The following is a 7,770-nucleotide window of genomic DNA, read 5'->3' as shown; positions in this document are numbered from 1 at the left end:
GAGAACAATTACCTCCTTATGATTGATTTAAATTTGTTTCAAGTATTTTGTAATAATATTTAATCAGCAATTTAGATAATTTGGTTTTTGCCGGTTTTTACCAGTTTTTGCCGGTTTTTACCAGGTTTTTGCCACTGTCTTGGCAAAAACCCCTTTTTGCTGGCAAAAACTCCAACCCTGCTTTAAACCTTTCTTATCATGCATAATTTTTTTTTTACAACAATAATTGCAATGCATCATTTAAAAAAAAAATGTGTGAAGTCACGAAATAGATCACTGTGCCCCACCCCCAGTTTTAGTGGTCCACATCACAGGGTACAGTGGTAAAAATTAAAAGAAATTAAAATATTCAATTAAAAAATCAAACGAAACAAAGAAATTTTATTAAGCGAAAATAAATCGAAAAATCAGCGAATATTTGTTAATGAAATATTTAAAGGAAAATGACATCCTCTCCAATATTCTGAGGACACTCATAGATCAGGAAGAACTATAACAATATAATTATTCAATGACAACAAAACGGGCCGAGATAGCCTGGTCGGTAGGGCGCTGAGCCATGTCCGGGAGTTCGTGGGTTCGAAAACCGCCGGCTGAAGACTCCCTAGTAGTAAAATGACTAATGATGAATGTTAAATCTGTTGAGTCGCTAAGTCCTCCATGTTCCCATAACAAATGAATACCGCTGAATTAGAGATTGATAATTCTCTGGTTCAGGTCAAAATTACGAACTGTGTATGGATAAATGGATGAATGAATGGGTGTGGCAGAAGTCAAATTCTTGACCATAGATGGCTCCACTGGAAAACAAGAACTATCGTACCCCTTCTGCCTTAATGGCTGACGACAACAATGTTTGTGGATGAGTGTGTCCTTTATAGACTTCTAAGCCATCCGACAGAAAGCGATGAAATCTGGCATATAGATCGTTACAAGCACGAGAAATGTCATTGTCAAAAGTAGAACGTTCTACGACGAACTGTTTAAGTCGACGTATGACTGTGACAGATGTCGAATTTTTTAGCCATAGATGGTGCCACTGGAAAACTTTATAGCCTTTACCGTCTTAATAGGCATACGAAAACAACAATATAACCAGTGTCCTCCATAAGTGTTTTCAGAAGAACGAGCTGCCCTGCTTGCCTTTTGATGTCAATAAATGCACCCTTTTTGCCAATTTAGTAAAAAGAAGCTGACATCCCTTAAAAATATTGCCTTTTTAATCAAATTCCATTTTGAACAAAACTAATTCACTGTTTAAATAATAATTGCACTTTGGCAAAATTATCTGCGTTTATATGTTAAATGCTGATTACTATTTCAGATATTTACTTTGTTAGGATTATACTCAACGGGTTAAATTTTTTAAAGTATCCTTTTTTTTGGGGGGGGGGGCTACATTAATAATTTTTTTAAGTGATTTTAAAACTATTTTTTAAATAAATACTTTTTAAAAAAATGCACCTTTAAAACTGCTTATTTTCTCATTATATTCTCTTTGATTTTCAGTTTTTATTGAAAAAGCTGCTAAGTTGTTTATCAATTAATCATTTTTTACTTGTTTACCTACTTCTTTTGAAGGGAAAAAAAACATGCACAGATTGCCTTTTATGATAATTTTAATTATTTTTACAAACAACAAATTTTTCTTTTATCTTGATAATGACAGAGAATTACGTTTTTAAATATATCCACATAAAATAGTATAAGAGGGTAGATAAAAAAATATTGAGGATAAAATTCAATTCTTACACAAAATTTTAGTGTTAAGTGAGTGCCCCTTCAAAACTTAAAGTGCCTTTTTCAGACAGGAAGCACCCTGCACCTCTTATTTCTACAGAGAACTCAGCTGGAACTATTATTTAACTAATGATCAATAATAGATATTGCTTCATAACAAACATGTTTTCATGTATAAGTTAACATTACCAATTGGTTGCGTCGCTTTGATACATTTCATAGCATGGACCCAGTTTAAGCCAGCTCCAAACTTATCTTATTTAATTTATGAAAAATTAATTAAATCACAGGGCCAATTAACCAAGTTCTATTTATATTTCTCTCACTGGTAAGCTAGGCGACTGCCACATATTTACACTAGTTCTAATAAAATTTAAAATCATAATGTCCTTGGTAAAGTTTAAATCATTATTTAAATTTAGATTTAAGTTCTTTCAATTCATTATACTTTAATAAAAAGTAAAAATGTTATTTAAAGGAAAAACCTTGAAAGAATAACATTATACTGTTGGCTAAAACTCCCAGAAGGCATTTAAAATCACCACAAACAAGCCTTCGTCTCAAAATAGTTTATAGGATTTCATACTAATGATGATATATTTAACAAATTAAAAACTTAAAAGTAAAAATGCTGTCCATTTTTTATATTTAAGAATTATATATTACCTTGCAATGCAACATTTTAAGATAAAGATATTTAGTAACTATTTTACATAAATAGTTAGGTATATTCCTTTGATAAGAAAGATAAAGTTTAATAACATTAAAATAATTAATGTCAAATAGTGTTAGCACACATAATTAAAAAGATAAACAGTTAAAAAATATGAATGAATGCACTTAAGCTCCAACCTAGACGCTAAAAAATTATCTGGCATTAAGTTCTATGTTACTTATTTTTTACAGAGCTGTGTCGTTTGATTTAGTAAAAATTATGAGAAAAATAATCATGACAATGTATTTAAGCAACTCTTCTAAAAAAAGTGACCAAAATATGTAAACAACAGAATAAAAATCAACTGGAAAATAAGGTAAATCAAACAGAGTGCATAGCCAGATCTTTCAACAAAAAATAAGCACCTTCTAAGTACTTTTTAAGCACACATAAAATATTTTTAATCACTTTACAAAAAAAATCATAATTATTATCTTAGCAGTAGTAAAAGTTTTTAGAACGACAAACAACACGGAGAGAAAAAATCTCTTTTTAAAATATATAAAATTAAGCACCTTCTACAGACCCCAAACAAAAAAAAGCACCTTTAAGGGCTTTTAAAAAACATAAATCAAATATAAGCACCTTTAAGTACTTTTTAAAAACGATATGCACCCTGTCAAATTACTTTTGTATCTATTTGTTCTTTTGTGGAGTGTCTATATCAGGTTATTCTCAATGATCTCCAGAAAGGCCGGGATAGCCTGGTCGGTAGGGCCCATGTCTAAGAGTTCGTGGGTTTGATCCCCGCCGGCCAAAGACTCCCCATGTAGTAAATGGTGACTGATGCATGTTAAATCTGTCGAGTTGCAAAGTCCTCCATGTTCCCATAACAAATCAATACCTCTAGGGATACTGATCCAGCAGTTTCCTTGTCCTCTGGATTGGTTCAAAATTACAAGACTACGGAGTTGAAGATTAGTAGTCGTAAACCCAAAAATTGGGTCGGCTGTTCAACGAGGGATATAAAATAAAATGATCTCCAGAAAAACAAGTGAAAGGTGGGACAAACAGCATTTTTATCAATAACTTTCCATACTAATGCAATATATAATGTAACATGTTTTTATAGAACCAAAAACTAAAAAAAAAAAGTTTTTGGAAGAAGTTTATATGGTAATCGAGTAATTATTTTCAAGATTTAAAAATTAGATTTAAATTTTATATGAGCAGAATCAGAAACTAAGTTTGTAGTATTTATTCTGCATTATATGCAATAAAACATTTTGCATTCTTTTAGTTGATTTATATTAATTCTAATTTAATACATAAATTCACGTTCCCCATCACTTGGACTTCGAGCTTAGGACTTTTCATACCTTACCATCTCACTCTATTTATGGCCAGATATTTTGTCTCTCTCCATGCTTTCAATTCGCTTACAATTGTCCCGCGACAAGTATTTCTAGGTCTTCCTCCTTTTCTATTGCCCTGAGGGCTCCAATCAAAAACTAGTTTTTCTAAATGTTTCCGGTTTACGTAGAACATGACCAATCCATTTCCATTTCTTAACTTACAGTTCAATCGGTTTCTGTTTTGTTTTTCTAAGGAATTCTGCATAACAAATTTTATGGAACCGCTCGATATGCAAGATTCTTCTTTAACTATTGTTCATAAATAATTGAAGTTTATTCGTGTTATTCTTATTGGCAGTGCCATGTCTCAGATCCATATAGTAGGACAGATTTAACGTTAGTGTTGACAATTTTAATTTCTTATGTTTTTGTTCTTCAATAATTTATTAAGAACAGCATAATTGATTTGTTTAATCCATTTAGTACATCATCACCAGTTCCTCCTTTGTTGTTCATTATACTTCTAAGATATGTAAAACTATTTACCCCCTCTGGTTTATTATATTCTAAGAATATGTCATTTAATTGTTTAGGAATAATTTTCAAAATTTTAGTGTCCTATTGCTTGATAACAAGCCCTGTTTTCTTTGCCCATATGTTTAAAATGTTTGTGTTTTTTGCATGTCTTGAAAAGTGTACTTCACTAAAAATAAATCGCCTGCAAAATCAAAATCAGGAAAGATACTTCAGCAAGGTTCCACTCGTGTTTAAAAACGTTTGAGAATCAATCGTGGAGATTGGTAGGCAAGCAAGCAGCGGGGGGAAGACACCCAGTAATAAATATATTTATAAATAAAAGATAATTTTACAACCATAAGACTATACAGAGAAAAACACAAATTTTCTTTTCTATTAGAATAAATAGTAGAATTGTAGACAAAGGACTTTTATTTTCCATCAGAAAAAGTTCAAATAGAAAAAGCAGTAAATCTGAAGTAATGTTTGGCAATCACTGAAGTAAATAAAGATGTTTGCAGATTTGGCACGATTTAAATCACTTGATATTTTTAAAAAAAAATCATTTACGTAAAACAATCATGATTTTTGTTGAGAAAATCAGTGATTTACATCAATCATATTTTTCAAAATAAAACTTAAGTCAAAAATAGTTTTATACAATATTATTTATAAATACATTCTTTTGAAAGTGGATCGTTTTTAATTCTGATTTTATTGAAGAGTTTATACAAAAAAATAATGAAAAGAATATTATATTTCAAAATAGACTAATAAATAAATGAAATTAGAAACTAAAAAGGGATAAAAATGGCTTAAAATTGTTAAATTATATTTTCCCGTTAACTGAGTGTAAAATAATTCGCTGGTAATAAAATATTTTAATCATATCAATTTAGTTCTTTTGTTTATTTCATTACGAGTGCTACTAGAACTTATTAAATGCATAATGCATAATTATCAAGAATGAAAAGGTCTTGTTTTGTACAGAGAAACTTAAAATAACTTTTTGCTAATCTATTCTGATGGAAACTAATGTTCTCTTTGTCAGATATTTAACTGAAAAAATTGTCGTCCTGTCATAAAAATTTTAATATATTTAGCGTGAACAGAAAAAACTATGATTTTAAACTAAAACTATGATATGAAAACTATTGAAAAAACTATGATATGAAAACTATTTCTCAGTGAATAGTTTGTAACAATTAAACAAAATCTTTCAAAAATTTTTGTTCGAAATATTAACTGTATCAGCTATATTATTGTTTTAAATAATATTAAATTATAATTATTTGGCTGATAAATATAAAAAAAAGCATAAAAATAAAAAATTCTGATTTTAATCCACGAAATCAAAATTAAATCGCACAAATCTGATTTAAAAAAAAAAAATTTTTTTTTTTGTTTAAATCATGATTTCTGTCAAGGACTATGTCCATCTGGAATAATCTAATAATTCGAAAAATTAAAATAAAAAAAGTTCATTTGAGGATTTATGGAAAAATTACATTTGTATATTTTGGCTATTTAGTTAACTATTATAATTTGATTTTTATTTTAAAAATAGAATTTAAATGATTTTCCTTCAACAACATAGATATAATAATAATAATAATTTTTAGCAACTGTTACGTAAATATATTTAGAGTCAATGATTTTTAAAAGTACTCAAAATCCATTAAAGCACATCATCATGTAATATTATCCATTGCAAATAATTACACAATTGAAATGATTTAAACTGGCAAATAACATTTAATGAAACCTTATTTACAAGTACTAATAAAATCATACAATTCCCAGATCTCAAAGCAATTAGGTGAAATTAAAATTACAATTAACTTTAGGTGATTATATGTGTTTAATTATAACTAAATTAACTAACTTTACGTGTTTATTTGTAAAAGTTGATGAATAAATGAAACAGATAGTAACTATTTTACTAGAAAAATTTAAAAAAAAAAAATAGCTGGAAAAATTAACACTATGTATCCAAACGAGAAGTTTTATTGATAAATAAGTTCTTTAAATTTTAAACATATCTCTTAAAAATATTTTCATACAATGTAATGATATAAAATACACATTAATGATGTTTTGAGAAGAATTAAAAATAATAATAATTTGGCATACACAGTTCACGAAATAGATTAAAAAATAAAATAAACAAAATTCAAATTTATCAAAATTTTACAGATAAAAGAAGCAAATAATAAAATCAGATAAAAAAATAGATAAAGTAAGCACAGTAAAAGCATTTAAATAAAATCGTATATAAAACAAATAAAATAATGTTTAACTAACGATTAGATATTCTATGACAGAATAATTGTCAAACCTGTCAAATTTGTTTACAAATAAACTTTTGACACTTTATACTGATTAAAACAAATACATTTATTTGAGATGGATAAAATTGATCATACAGGGTGATAAAAGTAAATTAAATATAACTAAAAACTTTTCAAATTAATTATTGAAGATATTTATAAAACTGATGTTATGTCGCCAAGTTAGGAAATGAGCGGCGATTCGGCGCGCATCAACAAAAAAAGAATCGCTATTACGAGACGTGCAGCTTAAAATCGGGTATTATCTTCATTAAAAAATAAACAATACAAATTACATAAACACAATTACGAAATAACTTACTTGATTCGCAAATCCCTTGTTCCTGAAATTAGTGCAGAAAGATCAGCTTCGATTACTGTTGATGTTATACAGGAGTTCACAGACACAACACCGTTTGTTCGAAATAATTTGAATTTCTTTCAATCCAAGCACATTTGCACTATTTTAAGCATTTATTAAGGGACTTGAATGCACAAATGAGCTCATCCAAAGCGGATTATCGCTCTATTTCGGTAAATAAACGATAAAAAATACATTCAAATTCACAACATCGAAGAATAGTCTTGTTTTCATTCACTGATATCCACTATGGCCGACCGTAGGGTTGCCATAGTGTAGTAAAGGGTGTGTACAAATCCCACAAACGCAGAGTAATCGCTCTTATGCAGATTTATCTTTTGATCGCCAATCAAATATTTAATAGACTTCATTTGTGTCAATCATTGTATCAACATCTTTCATCAATTCCGCGAGTAGTCGATTTGTTTTACACATAGTTGATAAAAAATTCATCGATATATAAAAAGAAAACCGATCCATCATTTTCTTTTTGTATTTTACTAGAATTTATTTCGAAGATTTTTTATTTATTATAGGAATGAAAGACACGCTAAATTATCTTTAGGCATCTTCTATTTGTTTTTTTAAAACGCCTCTTTGTTAAGATAAGAACAATTTCAAAGAATAATTGTTTTTTATTATTCGTTTGTTATTTACTTTGTTCATTTCGCTTCAAGCTTTAAATAATGAATATCGTATTTTCAAAAATGAAAACGATTTTTTATTTATTTCAATAATAAAATACTTAAATCTAGAATTTATCAATCAAAATTATTAAAATTTATGCTCTAGTTGTTGTCCAATATTTTAAAC

General features: G+C 28.4%; 1 protein-coding gene across 3 annotated transcripts in view; it reads right to left on the bottom strand.

Moving 5' to 3' along the window:
* Positions 1–7,218, bottom strand: part of LOC107452053 (tyrosine-protein phosphatase Lar) — a 204,009-nt gene extending 196,791 nt beyond the window's left edge. For all 3 annotated transcript variants that reach the window (XM_043043655.2, XM_071182029.1, XM_071182030.1), the window contains exon 1: positions 6,919–7,218. The gene's annotated coding sequence lies outside the window, so the exon portion shown is untranslated. The remainder of the gene's footprint in view (positions 1–6,918) is intronic.
* Between the last annotated feature and the right edge of the window lie 552 nt (positions 7,219–7,770).

The sequence above is a fragment of the Parasteatoda tepidariorum genome, chromosome 6, assembly GCF_043381705.1.
Source record: "Parasteatoda tepidariorum isolate YZ-2023 chromosome 6, CAS_Ptep_4.0, whole genome shotgun sequence".
Lineage (NCBI taxonomy): Eukaryota > Metazoa > Arthropoda > Arachnida > Araneae > Theridiidae > Parasteatoda > Parasteatoda tepidariorum.
The sequence above is the reverse complement of the archived record's forward strand: the minus strand, read 5'-3'. Positions and strand labels throughout refer to the sequence as shown.